A 24,066-nucleotide genomic window follows, 5' to 3' on the forward strand; every position below is an offset into this window, starting at 1 on the left:
GTTTTGTGAAAAACACCATTGATAGCTTGATAGGGATTGCACTGAATCTATAGATTGCTTTAGGTAGTATACTCATTTTCACTATATTGATTCTTCCGATCCAGGAGATTATTATATACCTCAACCAATCAAGTCTTTAAGCCAAACTGCTATACAGTTTGAGTTATTATATTGATATAGAAGTCAATTTTTAGGTGAAATTTGAAAATGTCTACTACCACAAGATGTGTGAACACTTTCTCAGTGTTTTAAACCTTAACTTTCAAGAGCTTTAGTACTTTTTAGGCTTGTTACATTTATAGTAACAGATCTTTGACGTCTAAGGGATAAAACTTTTTATTAGCAGAATTCTTCATATATGTTCCAAGATAAAACTGCTGGTCTTTGTTACAAAGACCTTAATTTTCTTAGAACAAGTGTCATTTACATTTACCCTCTTCACTAAATTTAGTAAAATATTATGGCTCCATGGTAACTATCGAACAGGCTACTGAAGAATAGAAAAACCAGCAGATGTATAATTTAATTATTTTTTTAAAAAATGACTTTACAAAAGAAATTTGCCTCCTAACACCATGCAAATGGCAACCCACTCCAGTACTCTTGCCTAGAAACTCCCAAGGATGGAGGAGCCTGGTAGGCTGCAGTCCACGGGCTCACAAAGATTTGGATACGACTGAGCGACTTCACTTTCACTTTTCACTTTCATGCATTAGAGAAGGAAATGGCAACCCGCTCCAGTATTCTTGTCTGGAGAATCCCAGGGACAGAGGAGCCTGGTGGGCTGCCGTCTATGTGGTCACACAGTCGGACACGACTGAAGAGACTTAGCAGCAGCAGCAGCAGCAGCAGCAGCAACACCATGCCAATCTTATACATGTAAAATTTTAAATGTCACAATACATTCTGTAGAGTCTGAATATATACATTTTCTCAAAAATCACTCACAAAGAATTCTCTTATAATTTACTGGAATAATGATTGATTGATTGGCATTCTCAGCTCGACTAATACTAATCATCACTCATACTTTTGGCTTTTAGTAAGGGCAAATCTTGACCAAAGAAATAAATAAGGCCTATCAAGAAATGTATGTTCAGTTAGTACTATACCAGGCTTACAGTTCTGAGAAAATGTTTTAACTATGGATCTAATGTACATTACTTCTGCCCAAATAGTGTTCTTCAATGACATCTGTATGAATTAAAGGGAAATGAGTAAAAACTGTCCTTCCTTTCTCTTTCTCATGCAAGCTCTGAAATGTTTTAAAATGTTTAATATTAGGAGGTAGTTTTAAAAGCAGAGATTTAATACATACTTAACTAGCATTATATTCATTTTCATATGAGAAAGACTAACCTAGATGCTTGATAAGCAAGGTATACCATATATTGTTCAAGTTATCAAAATAAACTTCTAACTACTGAGTCACTATTTGGCTTCAAGGCTTAAAGATCTTAAATTTCCAAATTTTTCAAAATCATCTTTGTCCTTTTAACCTATAACTTTGTTTGTCCTATAACCCATAACTTTGTTTTTCATCTTAACTGAACCATTGAAATAAAATAGCATTTGATCTATCTTTCTGTCTTTCTCTCTCTTCACCGATCAATCCCTCATTTCCTCTGATAATGTCAGATCATGCTGTCAAACATCTCTGCTCTAAACATATCACTGATATATCCAAATGTCTTCCATGAATCTATTTCTATTTATCTAAATTAATTCTATGTTTTTTAAGCTATGATATGACCCTCCCTGTTCTGAACTGGGTTTCCAGGCCTATTTTCTACTACCTTCCTACATATATCCTATATCCCATTCTTGTTTTGTACATGCATCTGCTCCACCAAGCTAGAGCTGTAGGCCCCTTGCAAAGAAGAGCAATGCCTACGTCATTATCCTATATACAAATGGGGTTTGACAGTATCTGTTGTAAGATCTACTAAAAGAACACACAATTAGAGATTATTATGAAGTGATTTTACTGAACACTTACTTCAGTATGGCATTTTGATTTTGTAAAGTACCATAAGAAGTCATAATCTTAAGGTCACTAGGATTTGGTATATTCATCCTCTTTTTCTGGGCCTACTTTTCTGAGACAGCGGTCTTCTCTTGAGAGGATACCAGGTCCCCTTCCTTTCTATGTTATACTTCCCCATATCCTTTCTTCCAATCTCCACATGTGCAGATTCACAGCTCAAAGATATGAAAGAATATCTGATATATTTACTCCTGCTTGTTGATGTACTAACTGAACTTCAATGCAAATTAATGTTTAGCCTTTGTTGCTATACTTGAACATTAATTAATAGTTACCTATATTTTATACTCCAAATCTACTTTCTAGAATTTGGAAAGCATAACTATACTTTGGATGATATTTTATTCTTTGAAGTCTAACATTAATTTTTTTTAACTTTTTATGTTTGGGTCTTGACTCTGTATTGCAAATTCCATGGAGACCACAATAATGTCTTACACTCTCATTATCTAATGAAATCTGATTCAGCACCTTAGACTTAATAGCTAGGTGTTAAATAACATGTATACTATCATGTGAATTGAATCGCCAGTCTATGTCTGACGCAGGATGCAGCATGCTTGGGGCTGGTGCATGGGGATGACCCAGAAAGATGTTATGGGGAGGGAGGTGGAAGGGGGGTTCATGTTTGGGAATGCATGTAAGAATTAAAGATTTTAAAATGTAAAAAATAAAAAACTAAAAATAAAAAAAAATAAAAAAAAATAAAAAAAAATAAATAGTGTTATAAAAACAACATATTAAATTATCCCAATTTGTTTTACCAAAGAAGTTTTATTAATGAGAAAACTTAAAATGAAAGTTTACAGATTTTAAAAGAAGGATAAAAACATCACATTGATCCATTACTTAACCTTTATTCTGAATTTGTACAAATGATTTAAATCTTCAAACTAACCCTTAGTTCTTAACTGACCTGAAAGGGACAATTTGATTCTTTATATATATCTCACATGATCAACAAACTCTACTTGACTTAAACGTGTATATATAATTTCAGGATATGGCTTTTTCTTTATATTTCATGATCATGGATAAGGACTTATTCTGAGTTTCCAAAATACAGGCATCATATTTTACTGTAAGAAGAGTAATCATACAAAAAAGAAAGCTCATGTTTTTATAATTAACTAAATCAATTTCTTTTTACTATAAAAACAGCTAATTAACTAGCCTCTAAGATTTTTCTGTTCTGTATTATCTCATTACATCTTCAAACACATTTGGTTTCAGCAATTAGGTAAACAAGACCTTATTTTTCTTAAGTATATGTAACTGTTTCATAATAATACATTTGATGATTCTATATTCAGAAGATATTTAACACATGCATAAGCACCAGGTTTTCTAATTAATAGTATTTCAAGTGAAGCCTCTTCTTTATCCACTTTTGCAGTTTTATTATACTCATAATTTTAAAACTTTCAGAAATGCAAATTCTTGTTTTATTCTGAGTTAACCTATAAAATTCTGGAATTCTAGAATCAGTCTCTTGAAATGGGAAAGCTTGAATAACAAATGAGACTCTAAGACAATTATCTACTTGTACTTTACTACTTAGTAAAAGTATCCTTTTCCATAAAGGAATATAACAGAATTTCTTCCAGTAAAGCACTCAAATCTTACTGGAATTTTCTTGATGGTCACTTGTCAATTACAGGATTCAGTAATTATATTCCAGTACTGAAAACCATATAAAAATTAAGTTTTCTAGAATTTAAAAATGTATACTCTAGAATTTATATTTATTTTTATGTCATTTTCCTTTTTATATCATGTGCACTCTTAAAAAATGGCTAAGACTATTAAAATGTTGATAACTATTAAATATTTCTAAAGTTGATTATGCTTTATATGGTAGTTGTTAAGTTTCAGAGAACTTCAAAGAACTTGGAGCAGGCCATTTTACTGGAGTGGGTTGCCATTTCATTCTCCAGGGGATCTTCTCAACCCAAAGATCAAACCCGTGTCTCCTGCATTGGAGGGTGGACTTTCTACCACTGAGCCACCTGGATAGCCATTTTAAGAAAACAACTAATTAAATATGAGAAGGTATAAGTATGTCAACTCACATTTTACTAATCATCTACCATAGATATGTATTTTTAAACAAATATAAACTGTAAATATTTGTGATTGCTTTCATCCATTTTCCAGTTGCATTCATTTGGGATTAGAAAAAATTGTTTACAGATTTATCTTGTTTCATGTTACTATTTAGTCGCTAAGTTGTGTTCAACTCTTTTGTAATGCCATGGACCAAAGCCCACCAGATTCCTCAGTCCATGGGATTTTCCAGGTAAGAATACTGGAATGAGTTGCCATTTCCCTCTCCAGGGGATCTTCCCAACTCGGGGATTGAGCCAGTGTCTCCTGCTTGGCTAGTATGAAGCTAATAACGTTAGCTGAATGTGTGAATATATGTGTTAATTCTTGTATTGAATGATACATAAGCAAACAACAGTCTGTAAAGTATGTTTAGCCCTCATCACATGGCTGAATTGGTTTCACAAAGTATATATTTAAAATAAATATCCATATTTAAGAAATGGAATAAACCATAGATTTAATTATAGTCAGAAACTATATGAAGAAACCAGAGATTTTACACACTCAAGACAAGTAAAACAAAATTACAGAAAATAACATAAAGGTGTGCTTGTAGGGAGGAGATGGTAGAATAAGCACTGTTTGGAAGAGTTTAATTTCTTAGTTAATTTATGACTTGAATGGTGATAGACATTTAGTAATTATAAAGAGCTTGCACGTGCAAAATAGACTCACAATTCATACATGTTTCATCTGTTTTGCACACGGATGTATGTAACATAGCATGCAATACTATCTCTTCCCTTGAAAAGGCAACATTAAAAATAGGTCACAGTTTCTGACGGAGATACAAACTGCCAGGATGAGGACTGGGAGCACAGCAGGAGTTCATGGAGGACTGGTAATGATGAGACTGCATTACTGCTGATTCTCAGCTCTGCTGAGAAAGTTGGAATTCTCACTCCAGGCCAGTGGTCATCCAGCCCTATCACAATTTCTGTGTGGTCTTGGGTGAGTCACTTAAACTCTCTCATTTGATTAATAGCAATCCTGAATTGACTTTGCTCACAAATGTATTATAAGGTACAACAGAGCCATGATAGAATGTGCACATAACACATATTCCTACACTCACTACCCTCATCTTCCTAAATACCTTTTATATTTTATTTTCTCTAAGACAACTTTTCCTTGGAAGAAAAGCTATGACCAACCTAGACAGCATATTCAAAAGCAGAGACATTACTTTGCAAACAAAGGTCCATCTAGTCAAGGCTATGGTTTTTCCAGTGGTCATGTATGGATGTGAGAGTTGGACTGTGAAGAAAGCTGAGTGCCCAAGAATTGATGCTTTTGAACTGTGGTGTTGGAGAAGACTCTTGAGAGTCCCTTGGACTGCAGAAGATCCAACCAGTCCATCCTAAAGGAGATCAGTCCTGAATATTCATTGGAAGGACTGATGCTGAAGCTGAAACTCCAATACTTTGGCCACCTGATGTGAAGGGCTGACTCATTTGAAAAGACCCTAATGCTGGGAAAGATTGAAGGCAGGAGGAGAAGGGGACAACAGAGGATGAGATGGCTGGATGGCATCACTGACTCAATGGACATGAGTTTGAGTAGGCTCTGGGAGTTGGTGATGGACAGGGAGGCCTGGCGTGCTGCAGTCCCTGGGGTCACAAAGAGTCAGACACGACTGAGTGAACTGAAGACAACTTTCAGATTTTCATATGTCACAAAAGCTAACAGATTAATTCTAAAAATATGAGACTCTTTCAGAAAGAGGATTTATTTTAGAAGGGTGAAGGGTAAAACCCTCCAAAATACTGGTTTTACTTTTTTCCTCACTTCATGTAAAAGAAAACTTGAAAGGAAGGTCATGAAAATAAACTAGACACTTGATCTCTGACAAATGAAGAGTGGCATGCAACCTAATACTTGTAGCAATATACTAGTTTGGAAAGACTACTCAACTAGATACCATTCAAAACTCTAAGAATGATTTTGAAACCATCACTTTAATACCTCAGAGCAGGGTTCTCCAGCCTTTAAAATCCATCACTCTAACAGACCTTTTCACTCCACCGTTTCTATATACCTGTCAGCTAAAACTGTTAGATTTTACCTTCTCTAGCTTTTAATATAAAAATAGTTATATCAAATATGTAGTTTCAATTGCCTAAACTCTTTCTACAAGATTTTAATACGCTGCCACTGAACGTTTCCATTTACTACCCTACTAGCCACATGCTAGATTTGTACAGGATATTTTTCTTACTCACAACATTAATACACAGCATTACCGAAGTTAACTTAGAAAGCTCTGAGATAGCTATTTTCCAGTAGTCATATAAAAAAGTTTTAAAAGTATAACCAGAACAACTTTCCTTTATGTTTCAATTACTCAGAAATTCAGTAACTACATCACCAAAAATATACATATTGTTTCATTTATTTATATATGAATAAAATGATATCATTACGGCAGCAGGGAGTAGAAATGAGACAATGACAGGATCTTGTTCTGGCAGAACAATTTATAATTAATTTTTATACAAATGAATTATATGTATAGCTAACTCTTATTTTCCTTTTTTCCTCTTTTCTTGCTATCCCTTCCTCCCTCCATCCTTTCCTCTCTCTCCCATTCTTCCTTCTTTCCATCCAACGCTGGTTTTTGGCTGAGACCACAATTTTGATAAGAAATAAAAATTGCATTACTCAGGAAGGAAGCTAATAAGTTTACCCTCCTCAAATGCCATTAGAGACTTCCTGAATAAATGAGAAGCACATTAATTTAAAAAAAAAAAAAAGAGAGAGAGAGAGAGGGTGCTTACATAAGCAACAAAAACAGATTTTGGTCTACATTATGTTTAAAATCAACCTGAATAATAAATGTCAGATATGGATAAGATCTATTAGAACACCTTGCACATCTATGAACAGTGTAGTTTGCTTCCAACAATTGTGTGGATTTCTTCAGTGCTTTGTTAAATAACAAACAGCAAGACTTCTACCACTTCCCTTTAAGGTCATCCCATAATATACTGCATTTTAATAACAGCAAATTTTTTAAAAATATAATCCTTACTAAAACCTTCATTCAAAATCATTGTTTTATTCATTGTCATAATAGTAGAATAGATGGGGTATTATTTACACATATACACAGACATATATGTCATGTGTTTAATTATAAATATATTACTGAATATATTTAATTTTATATAATTAGTTTCATATTTGACACGTGGGCTTAAATTTTACACTTTATATAAAAATCCATCTGTAACCACATGTATTCTGGTTCTAAAGCTCATTCACTATATATTTTTTTTTCTTAACAAGGTTATTTAAAAATTCCTCTTACAAGTTACATTTTAATTATAGTTAACCATCAGCCTATTGACTCATTTTACTCATTTTAAAGGACAAAGAGAACAAACATTCTGGAGGTTATTTTTTGCTTGGTTTTATGTTTGTTTTGCATGACAGTTTATCTGCAAGTCAGCAGTTTATAGTCTAAGCTTCAATCTTGAGATTGCCCTAAACAAATGATTTGGTCACTATAGACATAATAAATACCATTCAGAGTGATACAGTCAATAAAAAATATATGACTTAAGAGATGAGATTTGGTAAAAATTGGGTTCTATTTCAATGACTCCTAGCATAGTGCAGCCCCTGAAGTCAATTTAATGTTTGTCAAAATCCACTGAACTTTATAGCGAGCATCTGGGTAGCACTACAGTGCAGATGTTGAATGGAATATCACAATAAAATTACTTAACATCTCATCCGGTTAATAACAATACTTCATTGAAAAAATTACTTTCTATAATTTCTGACTGAGTTTTGCCCAAATAAAAGCTGTTCACTTTTTTTTTAAAGCACAATTGTGATTGCCTACAAAACAAGCCCTCAAATATATTATAGGTTTTATTCACAGCTAAATAATTTAATTTTTCAAATTAAATATAAACCATTAATATAAACCATTATCTACAGGTCACAAAAATTAAAAACATCTTCATAAATCAGACTTAAAATTCTGAATCTCTGTAAATGAGTGAAAACGTCTAAACGTAATTTATAACTTAGAAACTTCTATTTTCTCTCTTTTTTGTGGGAAACTATATTATAGGGTAGTGCTCATATCAGAGGCTGGTCAAATATAAGGAATTGAGGGACCTGAAAGTGTTTATTAGAGATGTCATCTAAAAATTTCTCCAACAGTTTGGTAACCAGCAAGAAGCATTTTCTTCACCCATCTTCCAGGAGTCTCATCTTTGTCTAACCCTGACACACACTCTATTCTTCCTAATTAATTCATTTTGGCTCCTTTGTCTCATCCTATTCTACCAATAGATGATTTTATTAGTGGTACAGTTAACACATGTTCACTGTAGAAAAATCAAAACACATGAGAGCCAGTAAGAAAATAAAAATCAACTGTAATCTTACGATTCAGAAACTATAATATTTTTATATAAATTTTAAAAAATAAAAATGAGATTAAGGTGTACTCTATATAGATTTGTAAAGTGATATTTCCATTTGGCAATATATACTAAATAGCTTCCAATTTTCTAATTCCGTTCACATTTTTAGTATCTTAATTTCTCAAAAAATGTTTCCAAGTCCTTACTGCCTTGTAGACAAAAGTTAGCAAACTTGTCCTGAAAAGAGCCAAATAGCAAATATTTTAGGCTTTGTAGGTTATAGAGTCTCTACTACAACCATTTAACCCTGGTGTGGTAGTGCAAAAGCTGCCACAGACATATACCAAGAATGGATGTGGTTATGTCTCAGCAATGTTTCCAGCAAAATTTTATTTTAAAAACAGGCAGAGGGCTGTAGTTTGCTGACCCCATATTTTAGACGACTGCTTAAAAAGAAATATTGCATATCACAATCTCTATCACGCATAGCTGAATATTTTACAGATTATGTTTATACTCAACCTTTTCTATAAATGCAGATTTATCCCAGCACATACCACCAAGGGGTATGTTCATTTCCTTTGGTAACTGTAAGTGCGAATTCTTCAAAAGTGGTTGAAAATCATCCATGCCAGAACAGTACCAGAAAGACTTCCCAGCTCATTCTGTGTCTTAGAAACCTGTATTTCAACAGCAAAGTGGAAGGATGCTCTTCCTTCTCCTCTCTAGCCAACAGAAGTCCAAGTTAGCAACTTGGTGACACAGAATTTTCATCCCTGTTTCAAATCTATGAGTGAGAGAAATTGAGATCAAAGGAGTTGGAACAGCAGAAAACTCACACGCTTATATGCATCCACATCCATGCTTTCCTCCTTCCCCAATGTGACAATAAAAGGGTCTTTCTCCTCCTAAGGTCCCTCAATTCATTTATATTCACTGTGACTCTTATTCCCTATTGCTGTGTCCAAAAACTCTTTATTCTCTTGTCTCCCTCTTTCCCTTCCTTCCTTCTGTTTTCTCTCCAATCCTCCCTTCTTTACGTGTTTCCTCTCATCAGCATTTAATCTAAGATTTGCTTATCTTAGAAGGTCTGGCCTTTCCTAAATCTCAAAACAGTACTTGCCTATGGCTCTACTCTCCCTTTTCACACCCCAGTTTCAGGAAAGAATTGTCTACACTTCCCTTTTCTCATTTTTCTCATTTATTCCTCAATCCACTGCAAAGGTTTTTGCTCCCATTTGATTCACAAAAACTGACTGAAGTTGTCAGTGAAACCCTTATTTTTAAATCCATCTGTCATTTTCACTACTTATCTTGCTGGTCAAAAGCATAAACTGCATAGTCAAGTTATCTGAGCTCAAATCTTGAGTCTATTAGCCAAGAGTTTTCTTGGGCAAGTTACTTAGCCTCTCTGTACCTCACTTACCTCATCTGGAAAACTGGGATATGTTAATACCCAGTTTAAAGAATTGTGATAAAAGTTAATACAGCATTGCAAAACTGTTTCCAAGACAGCTTAGTCCACAGTGTCCTATATATGAAAAGTGAAAGTCACTCAGTCGTGTCCAACTCTGCAACTCCATGGACTATACAGTCCATGGAATTCTCCAGGCCCGAATACTGGAGTAGCTAGCCTTTCCCTTCTCCAGGGGATCTTCCCAACCTAGAGACTGAAACCCAGGTCTCCCGCATTGCAGGCATATTTTTTACCAGCTGAGCTGCTGAGAGGTCTAATAACTAACAACCTCTACATAAATGTTAGTTATTACAGAACTCTTAGCAGCGTTTGACACTATGAACCTCTCTCTCCTTTCTGAAAATGTCTCTTTGCATAACAGACTTTCTATGCTTCTTTTTCTTACCTCTTTGATTCATCCTTCCTAATTTCACTTTCATATTTCTCTCTTTATAAGTTGGTTGCTCTCCTAAGCTCACCTTTCTACTGACATCATCTCCCTAGGCAATCTCTTTCATTCCCATGACTTCAATTACCATTCTGTGTCTTCTAGCCTATTATCAACCATCAAGACTTCTCTCTCTCTCAATCCAGACACTAGTATAAACTGGCTCTAGTACATCACCACTTGGCTATCTCAAGTCAAGCTACACATGTTTAAAGCTCATTCCATCTTTCCAACTCCTACCCCATCTTCCACATTCAGTAAAGATCCTGTCACTTTCAACTCTTAATAGGTACTAATATCAAATCTGTTCACATCTCTCCTTCCCTCCTGCAGTCGAGGAAACTATCAACTTCCATCTATATTATTTCTATAGACTTTACCTGAGTCTCTACCTTGAGTATTAAGGCCCTCTTCAATACAGTTATACAATGAAATCAAAATATACTAACTGCAAATCTCATCAATGCTGAAAAAAGTTTCATGGTTATGCACTGCCCTTCTGAAACTCTGGCACTCCATACTGTAAACAGATTTTAAAAGTATTTATGGCCTATTTACCTCTTCAGCTTTGTGTCATACCACCCACTCACCATCTACTGCAGTTTTCTACATAGCTGATCACATCATCTGCAATAAAGACAATTTTACCTGTTCCTTTCTGTTTGCCCTTTTTTTTTTTCTTTTTTCTTGCCTGAGTCCTTTTTTCTAGCCAGTCTAGTTCCTGGCTAGAACCTTCAGTATGGTGTTGAACTTAAGTAGTAAAAGTGGACAGATAACCTTGCTTTATTGTTGATGGTAGAGGGTAACATTGAGTATTTTACCACGAAATTAAGGAAGTTACTTTTTACTCCCAGTTTGCTGTGGGTTATAAAAAAATGAACGTTGGATTTTGTCAAATGCTTTTTCTGCATTTACTAGATGACACATTGCCTTGACTGATTTTCAAGTGTTAAACCAACCTTACATTCCTACAACAAACTCCACTTGCTTACAGTATACGTCCTCTTTATATATTGTTGGACTCTGTTTACTTAAATTTGTCAAGAATCTTTTGCATCTATATTCACATGGGATACCAGTCTTTAGTCTTCTGATGAGCCTCTGTCTCATTTTGGTGGCAGGATAATGCTGGCCTCACTGAATGAGTTGGGAAGTGTTCTCTCTTTACTTTTCTAGAAGAGTTCATGTAGAGTTGGCATGATTTCTTCCTGAAAATGTTTGATAGACTTCTGGATAAATCTGTTAGAATATGGATTTTGTTTTGTGGAAATGTGTTTACATATAAATTCAGTTTCTTTAACAGCTATTCAGATTATCAATTTCTTCTTGAGTTGGCTTTGATAACTGTGTCTTTCAAGGAATTTGTCCATTTTGTCTAAGTTTCAGAATTTATTGGTACACAGTTGTTATTATCTTCAAACATATAGAATCGGTAATGATGCCATCTCTCTCAGTCTTGATACTGGTTTCTGTGTCTTATTTTCTGACCAGTTAGCTACAGATTTATTCATTTTGTTCATTTTCTCAAGGAATCAACTTTTGGTTTTACCAGTTTTCTCTATTTTTGTTTATCTTGTTAATTTCCACTCTGATCATTATTATTTGTTTTCTGTCTGTCTTCGGTTTTATTTTCTCTTTTCTTCCCCTACGTGCTTGAGGTTGAAAACAAGGTCACTAATTTAAGGCCTTTCTTCTTTTCTAAATAAACAGATGATATTACTGCAAGTATTGGTTTAATGGCAATCCACAAATTTTTAAGTCGCTTTTCATTTTCATATAATTAAAAACGTCCAAGCATTTGGGAATTTTCCAAATATTTTCCTGTTCAGTTGCTCAGTCGTGTCCAACTCTTTGTGACCCCATGAATCGCAGCACACCAGGCCTCCCGGTCCATCACCAACTCCTGGAGTTCACTCAAACTCATGTCCATTGAGTCAGTGATGCCATCCAGCCATCTCATCCTCTGTCATCCCCTTCTCCTCCTGCCCCCAAACCCTCCCAGCATCAGCCTTTTCCAAGGAGTCAACTCTTCACATGAGGTGGCCAAAGTACTGGGGTTTCAGCTTCAGCATCATTCCTTCCAATGAACACCCGGGACTGATCTCCTTTAGAATGGACTGTTGGATCTCCTTGCAGTCTGAGGGACTCTCAAGAGTCTTTTCCAACACCACAGTTCAAAAGCATCAATGCTTCAGCGCTCAGCTTTCTTCACAGTCCAACTGTCACATCCATACATGACTACTGGAAAAACTATAGCATTGACTAGATGGACCTTTGTTGGCAAAGTAATGTCTCTGCTTTTGAGTATGTTATCTAGGTTGGTCATAACTTTCCTTCCAAGGAGTAAGCATCTTTTAATTTCATGGCTGCAATCACCATCTCCAGTGATTTTGGAGCCCCCCAAAATAAAGTCTGACACTGTTTCTACTGTTTCCCCATCTATTTCCCATGAAGTGATGGGACCAGATGCCATGATCTTCGTTTTCTGAATGTTGAGCTTTAAGCCAACTTTTTCACTCTCCTCTTTCACTTTCATCAAGAGGCTTTTTAGCTCCTCTTCACTTTCTGCCATAAGGGTGGTGTCATCTGCATATCTGAGGTTATTGATATTTCTCCCGGCAATCTTGATTCCAGCTTGTGCTTCTTCTGCCCAGCGTTTCTCATGATGTACTCTGCATATAAGTTAAACAAGCAGGGTGACAATATACAGCCTTGACATACTCCTTTTCCTATTTGGAACCAGTCTGTTGTTCCACATCCAGTTCTAACTGTTGCTTCCTGACCTGCATACAGGTTTTTCAAGAGGCAGGTCAGGTGGTCTGATATTCCCATCTCTTTCAGAGTTTTCCACAGTTTCTTGTGATCCACACAGTCAAAGGCTTTGGCATAGTCAATAAAGCAGAAATAGATGTTTTTCTGGAACTCTCTTGCTTTTTCGATGATCCAGCGGATGTTGGCAATTTGATCTCTGGTTCCTCTGCCTTTTCTAAAACCAGCTTGAACATCTGAAGTTCATGGTTTCCTGTTACTGGTTTCTAAATTAATTTCACTTGGTTAGAAGGCATATTTGTATGACTAGAATCCTTTTAAATTTATGAGATTTAAGTAGTAAAAGGATTCTAGCTAAGAATACTGCTTAACTTGGTAAATATTTAACATGCTTTTGAAAAGAATATATTCTACCATTATGGGTAAAGTGTTTAATAAAGGTCCATTAGGCCAAGTTAGTGTTGTTTCCATATTTTATATTCTTACTAATTTTCTATCCAATTTTTTTCTATCAATTATTGATAGAAAGGTATCGCCAATAACAACTTATGGATTTCTTTCTTTTTTAATGTAATTTTTAATTTTTATCTTATATTCCAGTATAGGTGATTTACAATGTTGTGCTAGTTTCAGCTGTACAGCAAAGTGACTTAGTTTTACCTATACACGCATCTCTTCTTTTTCAGATTTTATCCCACGTATGTTATCAGGGTATTGAGTAGAGTTTTCCATGCTATATGTAGGTCTTTGTTGATTATCTATTTTAAAAACAGTAGAGTGTATATTTTAACCCCCAATTCCTAATTTATCCCACTCGTCTCCACTTGCCTATTAGTTAAACATAAATTTGTTTTCTAAGTCTGTGAGTCTGTTTCTATTCTGTAAATAAGTTCATTTGTATCATTTTTTAGAATCTACATATAAGTGATATTTGTCTTTCTTTTTCTGATTTACTTCATTTACCATGATAATCTCTAGCTCCATCCATAACACTACAAATGGCATTTCATTCTTTTTTATGGCTAATATTCCATTGTATATACATACCACATCTTTATCTGTTCATCTCTTGATGGACATTTAGGTTGCTTCTGTGTCTTGGCTCTTCTAATAGTGCTGCTATGAACACAAGGGTGCATGTATTTTTCAAAGTATGGTTTTCTCTAGATATATGCCCAGGGGTGGGATTGTAGAATCATATTACTGTTTTCCATAGTGGCTGTACCAGTTTACATTCCCATCAACACTGTAGGAGGGTTCTCTTTTATCCACACCCTCTCCAACATTTATTGTTTGCAGACTTTGAGGATGGCCGTTCTGAATGGTGTGAAGATTCCTCTATTTTATTTTTATAGTTCTATTAGTTCTTGCTTCCAGTATTTTGAAGCTCGGTAAACAGGTGCATAAATGTTTATGATTACAATATCCTTTGGATGAACTGACCCCTTAACTATTTAAAAATGTTTTAAAACTAAGAATTGCATCCATTTAAGGTATACTACATGGCGATTTGATATACATGATGAAATACACAATGACTACAATCAAGCTAATTAACATAGTTACCTTTCTGTGCATGCATGAAGAGAGCATCTATAAAACTGGAACTTTGTACCCTCTGGTTGCCATCTTTCCCACCCCTATTAACCACTGTTCTACTTTTTTATTTCATATATATGACTTTGTTAGATTTTACAAACAAGTGAGATCATGCAGTTTTTTCTTTTCCATTTGGTGTCTGGCTTCACTTAGCAAAATGTCCTCCAAGTTCATCCATGTTGTTGCAAATGGTGGATCTCCTTTTCAAAGGGTAGATAATAATCCATTGTGTGTGTGTATATCACAAAATTTATTTGACCCCTTTATCAGATGAAATGATGTCTATATCCTTGGTTATATTTCTTTGCTTTGAAATCTTTTTCTAACATTAATATAGCCACTCCAACTTCATTTAGTATTCTCCATTCTTTTCATTTTTAATGTATTTGTTTCTTTATACTTAATGTTGGTTTCTTTGGGGCAGCATAGTTGGATCTTGTTTTTTCATCCAATCCGGAAATCTCTGCTTTTCAAATGGGATGTTTAGTTTCTATTTAATGTGACTGTTGACATGGTTAAGTTTAAATCTATCATCTTGCTGTCTTCTGTTTTTCATATCTACTCTTTACTCCCCTTTTCCTCTGCTTTACCCTCTTTTGGATTAAATGAATGTTTTTTAATGATTCCTTTTTAATCTCATTTGATGAGTTATTACCTATAACTCTTTGTTTATTTTAGTGATTGCTCTAGGGTTTATAATATTCATATTTTATAGTATGTAGTAGTGTAATGTGTTCGTCGCTTGGTCATGTCTGACTCTTTGCAGCCCCATGGATTGTAGCCCAACAGGCTCCTCTGTCCATGGAATTTCCCAGGCAAGAATACTGGAGTGGGTTGCCATTATCTTCTCCAGCAGGTCTTCCTGACCCAGGGACAGAACCCAGGTCTCCCGCCTTGCAGGTACTCTTTACCATCTGAGCTATACTTATGATACCACTTCATGTATATGCCAGCACTTTATGTACAGCATGAAGAACCCTATAACAGTATGCTGCATTTCTCTCCTTCCACCCTTTGCATCACTGTTGTGCACTGCACATGTGCATATGTTATAAACCACATGCTACATTTTTTCTGAAGTCATTTACCTTCAAGTGAGATATGAATTATAACAACATTTTGTGTATTTATTCACATACTTACAATTTCTGTTTTTGTTCATTCAGTTGTATAGATCTGTCTTTCAATTATTAATATTTTGTGGTTTTAACATATATAAGTCCCACAATCAGTGACTGAAAAAGACTGCTCTTCCTATAAACTTAAAAAAAATATATTGAATAACAGAATTCAGTAGTGTATCAAGTGAGTCTTTTACTATGTGCCATGGTTAATTATATAATAACTTCCTATTTAGAAATGGGAGTCATGTTGCTACTAGATTCTTATGTTATTTCCAATTTTTTAAAAATGTTGTGTTTAAATTTTAAGAGTGTGAATAAATTATATTTGGATTTAAACATTATCCCTAGATAAAAGTCAGAGAACCTTTATAGTTCACTGTTCTGCTGTTTAGATCAGAACATAGATGTGAGTGTACACTCTTTACTGTTAAAGAGCTGCAGAAAAATGTAAAAGCCAGCCAGAACTTTGACTTGTAGGGGAAGCAGGTACTATGGCATAACAGTAAATAATTCTAGCTAGATATGAATAGAAAACTACCACAGTACATATTTTCCCACCCCTGGTCTCTGATACCCCTTACTCTCTTCACACTCCATCAGACAAGAACAGCATACTTAGATTTTATAGAGATACATTATAACAGACTTGACAATAAAGCTATGTTTTATAAATAAGTTCTGTTCTCATTAGGTATTACAACAGGTAACACTCTTGAAAGTAGAAGAACGTGTTTAAGAAATTACAGAACTTTTAAGAACCATTACAAATTGATATAGGATTTTTTTGTTAAAGACCACTGTCTCACTTCCCAGACTTCAGCACTGTCTTCTGATCAAAAGGATCTCTCCAATTCCCAGAGATCTTTGTCTACATTTAATGTTTTTGGAAATTAGTTTCCTCACCTACTTTAATAAAATACATGTCTAAAAGTGCTAGAGTAAAACATCACACCAAGTAATATAATCACCCAATAAACCTTCTTCAAGAATGTTTCTTTTCTGATTTACATTAGAAACCTCCTATGACACTGGAAAATTAAGAGACTGAGAATAGAAAAAGGAAGTAAAATATTGTCCACAGTCTCTTAAAACCTAGAAAACAACGATGAGTATTATCTCTAAAAGGTGGCTATAGGTATCTTTAAAAATCTTGCTTCTTATTCATGGCAGTAAATGATGGCAATGCAATATGTGAAAAAACAATAGTCAGTCTGTGCTTTTTTACCTGTTAACCCTAAAAAAATAATTCTAGTTAATAACCTCTAGTCCAGGCTTCCCTGGTGACTCAGTGGTAAAGAACCCATCTGCCAATGCAGGAGATGCAGGCTCAATCCTTGGGTCGGGAGGATCCCCTGGAGGAGGAAACTGCAACCCACTCCAGTACTCTTGCCTGGGAAATCTCATGGACAGAGGAGCCTGGCAGGCTACAGTCCACGGGGTCACAGAAGATTGGACACAACTTAGTGACTAAACAACAAACTTCTAGTCCAAAACAGCAGCCTTAGGAAATACATCCACAAACAAATATTGTCAAAAACAGGCAAACTAAATTATTAGATAAAATTCTTCTATTAATTCTAAATATAAGAAAATTTTTAGATTGAGGGGAAAGAACTGCATTTTGTTTCCAATGCCCCTATGTTACTGAGAAGAAATCTCGAGTTGCAGCAGAAAGAAAGAAAGAAATCAATAAAGCACTACAGAGTAGAATTGCATCTAGATAGCAATTGTACACTGTAAATGCCTCTCATTCATCATAATCTGCTCAAATTAAAGATTCATTTTTAGAGTCTTGAGAACTCACTAAAGCAATGTCACAACTCCTTTTTTTAAAAAAATCACATGAAATATGAAGGCAGTCTTGAACATGACTAAAATGCTTAGACCTTTTTTTACTTATATAACAATGATGACTAAGCAGTGCAAAAAAGAAGTACAATTCTAGCAAGAATGTATTTTATTTATCTTAGTGGTCCATAGCAAGTGAGATAGGTATCTTTAAAAATCTTGCTTCTTATTCATGGCAGTAAATGATGGCAATGCAGTATGTGAAAAAACAATAGTCAGTCTGTGCTTTTTTACCTGTTAACCCTAAAAAAATAATTCTAGTTAATAAATTCTAGTCCAGGCTTCCCTGGTGACTCAGTGGTAAAGCATCCACCTGCCAATGCAGAAGATGCAGGTTCAATCCTTGGGTCGGGATTTTATGTATTTTATTTATCTTAGTGGTCCATAGCAAGTGAGATACAGTCTTTCAAACCACATTAACAGAGAGGACTCAAAGAAAAATTCACTTTCCTATATGTCATTTTTCATGTAAATGAATATCTTAAGTATATAAGGATATGGCATTTTATAAGAGATAATTGATTGGATTGGTCTATACACCAAATACCTGACACTAAAACAACCAAGGAGAAAAGGGAAAAAAGTCATTAGAATCATCTAATCATATGATATTGTATGTAAGAACAACCACATCATGTCCTAAGGATCTCATGAATTAAACAAAACATTCTTTTTTGGAAAATCTGAGATATTACTGTTTATATATAAACTCCAAAAGAAACATAAAACAGGTACTAAAACTAAAATTTAGTAGTTTAACAAGGTAGAAAATCAATATATAGGATATAAACGATTATATATTAAGATTCTAAAAGCAGAACTTATACCATAAAAATCATAAAACTATTTTGCTATTAAAAAGCTATAATTCACTAATAAAGTAAATTTAAGACTTAGATCAAGGAATGTGCAGTGGTCAAGAATGGGAAGGCTCAACATTGTTATCATTTCCCTTTCCTCAATCTATAAACTCAACAGTTTATAGATAGTTCCAATCAATATCCCAAAAGGATTGCTTTGTAGAAATCAAAAGCTGACTTCAAAATTTATTTAGAAATGAAAAAAGAACCAGGATAGCCAAAAACGTTTGAAAATGAACAAAACTGCAAGTCTCACACTATCTTATTTCAAGACTTATATAGAGAATAGCAAACAAGATAACAAGGCCATGGGGAAAGAACAGTGGATCCACACGTGCCGGTGATTTTGAAAGTGAAGTCGCTCGGTCGTGTCCAACTCTTCGTGACCTCGTGGACCGTAGCCTACCAGGTTTCTCCATCCATGGGATTTTTCAGGCAAGAATACTGGAGTGGGTTGCCATTTCCTGCTCCAGGAGATCTTCCCAACCCAGGGGTTGAACCTAGGTCTCCACATTGTAGGCAGACGCTTTACTTCCACCAGGGAAGTCCAAGATGCAAATACAATTCAATGGAGAAAGAAGAGTCTTTTCAACAAATGAGGCAGGAATGAAACTGGACTTCATCAAAATAAAAATTGATAAATTGGACTTCATCAAAAGTAGGAACTTCTCTATTCTTTGAAGAACACTATTAAGAAAATTAAAAGACAAGCCACAGCAGGGAGAAAATATATTCAAAGGACATTCCTGATAAAAATTTTTGTATCCTGAATATATAAAGAACTCTCAAAACTTAAGAGTAACAACCCAGTTTTAAAAATGAGTAAAGGATCTTGACACCTTACCAAGCACATGGAAAGGTAATCAGTCTCATTATACAACAGTAACATGCAAAAAACCCAACAGTTAGAAGCCAGTACATACCAATTAGAATGACTAAAAACAGGAACAAAACCCCCCACAAAACCTGAGGATAACAAGTACTAGTGAAAACACAAAGCAACTAGAACTCTCATGCACTGGTTGGGGGAAAGGAAAGCACAGACATTTTGGAAAACAGTTTGGTATTTTCTTATAAAGTCAAACACAGCACCATACAACACAACAATCCCATTCCTAGGTATGTATCCAAATAAAGAAAAAAAAATTACCATAATCCTCTGTTTAACTGGAACAACTCAAATGTCTCTCAATCGAAGAATAAATAAACAAGCTGAGGTATATTCATACAATGGAATACTACTCATCAAGATGAAGGGCAAACTCCTAATGTGGTGGTGTTGCTTAGTCACTCAGTCATGTCTAACTCTTTACAACCCCATTGACTGTAGCCTACCAGGCACCTCTGTCTGTGGGATTTTCAGGCAAGAATACTGGAGTGGGTTACCATTTCCTACTCCAGGGGATCATCCCAGCCCAGGGATCGAACCCATATTTCCTGCACTGGCAGGCAGGTTCTTTATTTGCAACAGGGAAGCCCAACCTACTATTAATAACAGGCAACATTATGGAATAAGCTCAAATATATCACCTAAGTGATTGAAGCCAGATTCAAAAGGCTACATACTGTGTGATTCCATCTTTATGACATTCTAAAAGGACAAAACTAAAGGGACAGGAAACAGATCAGTGGTCATCAGTGGCTGGGAACTGGTTAACTACAAAGGGCTAAGGGATAATTTTCTTAGGTGATGGAATTGCTCTGTATCTCCACTCTAGTGGTGGTGGCATAATTACACATTAATATAAAGAGTGGGCAGGAAAAACACCATAATCAGACAATGAGAAATACTCAGTACTAAGTTATTTGATCATGACTATAGGTTGAAAAACATGATCTTCCCAAATGTCAACTAGTCCTGGGTACTATTCAAGATTTTACTACTATAAGGCAATATTCTACCATTTAGTAGGTAAAAATAACATTTAAAATAATAGAAAATCGGGAAACTACTGCATATACAGGTAACGTGCAAAAATAGGGCATGCATGTTCTCTGTTTTCAAGACCACCTCATTTCTTGTATTGAACACATACCTACTGAAAGCAAGCACACATAGTACAAAATATCATCAACGGACAAAAGTAACACACTATGTTGTCTTAGGGAAAAACTCATGGGCTGTCAGGACAGACAAACAGACCTAACTTCAAATTTCTTTTATGCAACTTACTTAAATTAGGAATGTCAATTAAATTACCTTAGTTGATTACACAAGAAGTAACAGAAAAACACCAAGCTCCTTGCTGGCTTCTACATATTCAATGAGTCCCTCCCTTCTTTTCTTTCCTTGCTCTCTTCTCAAAACCCAAGTTATACCCAAAGTTCTAGATTTGAGAATATAAAGTAACTTCTTTTTAAAAGAATAGTGTTCTTATTAAGAAAACCCACATGAATTAGTCCCACCAGCTTCCCTCTCATTTATATTGCCACAACCCCAATTGGTGATACACCGTTGATCTATCATTATCAATGAGTAGTTAGCATCTCAGGGGCGGCCAGCGTCGAGGCTAATCAGTGATCTGTGAGGCAGACAGGTTTGAAGAGCTCTGCTTATAAAAAGTGATGATAATTTGTTTAGCTAGTCAGACTCAATAGTATTTTCAGACCTAAGAGAAAACTGGTTCAGCAGCAGCAGCAGGAAGAGCCAATACACAAAGACAAGTAGTGTGTGAATGATTGTATACATGCAAAGCAGGGTGTGTGGGGGTGTGTGTGTAGAGAACACATTTGCCAGGAGAGGGCCTGCGTAAAATGGCTGGGTAATGAGAGAGAGAAAGAAGCTAGCACTTAGAGCTGCCTTGGTACCCAACAGCTTTCTAGATTTGGTTCTTTATCCTCTTTATCAGTCCTTATAAGACGACTCCTTTTTCTTAAAATGGTATATGAAACATGTTTCATTGCCTATTCTATACTAACCACTTTCAGAATTTTTTTTTCCCTGAGATTGTCATACCTAAGGACTATGCACAGTTTATTGGTCCAAAGAAGCATCTGAGCCAAAGCAGCTTACTCCACCCAGACTCTCTCAAGACCAAGTTACTCATACAGACAGACAGTGACTGATTCTCCAGCAAAAGACAGATAGACTTGTAATCAGCATCTTAGAATATCAAAGTTTCATGTAAACTAAGGCTATGAGTTATGAGAAATCAAGAGAAAACTGGACTAAAGAACGAGCCTGTCATTTACAAGCTTTGGTATTCAAAAGCTCTCTCCTGGTTTCCTGTTCCTCCTCATGATGGTAAACATCACCTTACAAGACTCTTACAAGGACAACTATGATGTCAACAATGGGTGTGCAACTATCAACTGTAAACTGTATCCCAATTACAGGAACATTACAATGTAGAAAAAAATGCATCTTGTAAGTGGTGAAATAATATTTCAATTTGGTTGAAATATTTCTACTTGGTTCATTAACTGTATTCAAAGGGATGCTCTGGTGCTTGAAAACAGTTCTGCTCTCTTATTTAGAGTTCCTCTTCCAGTCTCTTTCCACACGCATATCCCTATCATGGAAATCGGTGCTAGAAACATCTTTCCAGTTGCTGCCAAAGAAACATACATACACTTTTGTGTTCCCTGTCTAGTTAAAATTTCAAAGCACCTGAAAAGAATCAATTCCTATGATTCTCACAACCTACTTCCAATCAAAGTCAACTGTGCAAATGATACAATATTATGTACAGCTTTCTTGTGCATCTGCTCCTCTCAATATCCCTTTCCATTTGCAATGCTTGATGATTCTTTACCATATAATAAGAGCTGCTTATTACTGTCTTTAGTTTCTTTTAGTTATGTACTTCAAAATTTAAAAGTTGGGACTGTTTTTTTCAAACAGTCCAGTAATGTGGCACGGTATCTGAAATTAACCAATTTTTTAAGAATTTAGACAAAGTCATGTTACCAGAAGTAATGTCTGTTGGTTATCATCCTGTGATAGCAACTCTTAAAAAAATTTCTTACATACATGAAGCATAGCATAAGTAATTTCTAATACTGGTAATAAACTCATATCCTCACATCACAAAAACATAAGCACAATGACCTGGAATTTTCAGGATCAAAAGATAATTTTTGAAAAGTCTCACAAGGATTTTCTGAAGTGCCAAAATATATAAATAACACAGATGTAGTTTTTGAGTATTGTAAAAATTGCTTTTCCATTTTATACGTCTGTGGTTCCACAGCATTGTACACATACTTCTATTATAGATTTATCAAGTCATTATAATTTGAGTTTTGTCTCTTCATAGACCATAATAAACTCATTGAGAAAAATATACCTGCCAATGCAGGAGATGTGGGTCTGGTCCCTGGATCAGGAAGATCCCTTAGAGTAGGAAATGGCAACCCCTAAAGTATTCTTGCCTGGAAAATTTCAAGGACAGAGGAGCCTGCAGGCTATCAGTCCATGGGGTACATATCCCTCACTGTGGAGTCTTCAGTACCTATAATAACTGCTTACCTCAGAGCAGGCACATTATAAGGATTTGATGAATGAAATAAATATTCATTTCATTGCATATCTTGGTAAAATGATCAAGGAAATTTATGCTAGTAACTCTTAAATTTGTAGCATCTCACACATTCAGAGAAAAGTTTCCAGCCTATATACTCAACTCTCTTAAGCTGGCTAAAAAAGGTTGTATGTTCATATTTCTTAGCTTTCATTCTTAAAAAATACTCAACTAAGAATTATACTTCCATGTCATTTAGCAGTAAAAATTCACAGGAGAAAATATCTCAGGAGAAAATATCAGGCTCCCAGAGAACCATAATAAAAATGAAAATTCCTGGATACATGTATACAGTAACTAAAAAAAATACAAAGATAAAATTTGGGACTATATTTGTTAAAAACAGGCTATGAGTAATATATCTTCATTCGGTTTACTAATCTAGACTCTGATAAACAACTGCTAAATAGCTTTTTATAATATTAATGCAGTGTGCATAAAAGGCTCAGATTGTAAACTGAGTCCTTATGAGAGTAAGATAATTTTATTCTGTCCCATAGTTTATTCTGAAAATGTGTGTTGTCATTCAAAGGGAAGACAGAAAACAATACAGTTGTCTACATACAAAAACAGTCATTAGAATGTATATGCTTACACAACCATTAAAAAATTTCCCTTTGCACACAGGGGACGATTTTTTTTCCTCTATAAATAACAAGCCATTATTTGAAGCTGGGTATTAATCCTGCATGAATGGTCTTACAAAATCTAGCTTGTAGAAGACTCTACGTTAGAAATGTAAACATATGTGTGAAAATATCATAAACAAAGATACACAGAAAAATATAAGAGGTAAGAAAGAAAGAGGAAGAGAGGCAAGATCTACCAAAATCTTGCCCAAATATCAAAGTTTTCTGAGGCTCTTCTGAATTAGAGAGGATGGCTGAGAATTCTAAACATG

At 35.0% G+C, this 24,066-nt stretch overlaps 1 protein-coding gene across 18 annotated transcripts in view; it reads right to left on the minus strand.

Moving 5' to 3' along the window:
* The window catches only part of SSBP2 (single stranded DNA binding protein 2), a 311,038-nt gene that overhangs the window by 116,683 nt on the left and 170,289 nt on the right, over window positions 1-24,066 (minus strand). The gene's annotated exons all lie outside the window — the stretch shown is intronic.

Source organism: Ovis canadensis, chromosome 5, assembly GCF_042477335.2.
Source record: "Ovis canadensis isolate MfBH-ARS-UI-01 breed Bighorn chromosome 5, ARS-UI_OviCan_v2, whole genome shotgun sequence".
Taxonomy (NCBI): Eukaryota; Metazoa; Chordata; class Mammalia; order Artiodactyla; family Bovidae; genus Ovis; species Ovis canadensis.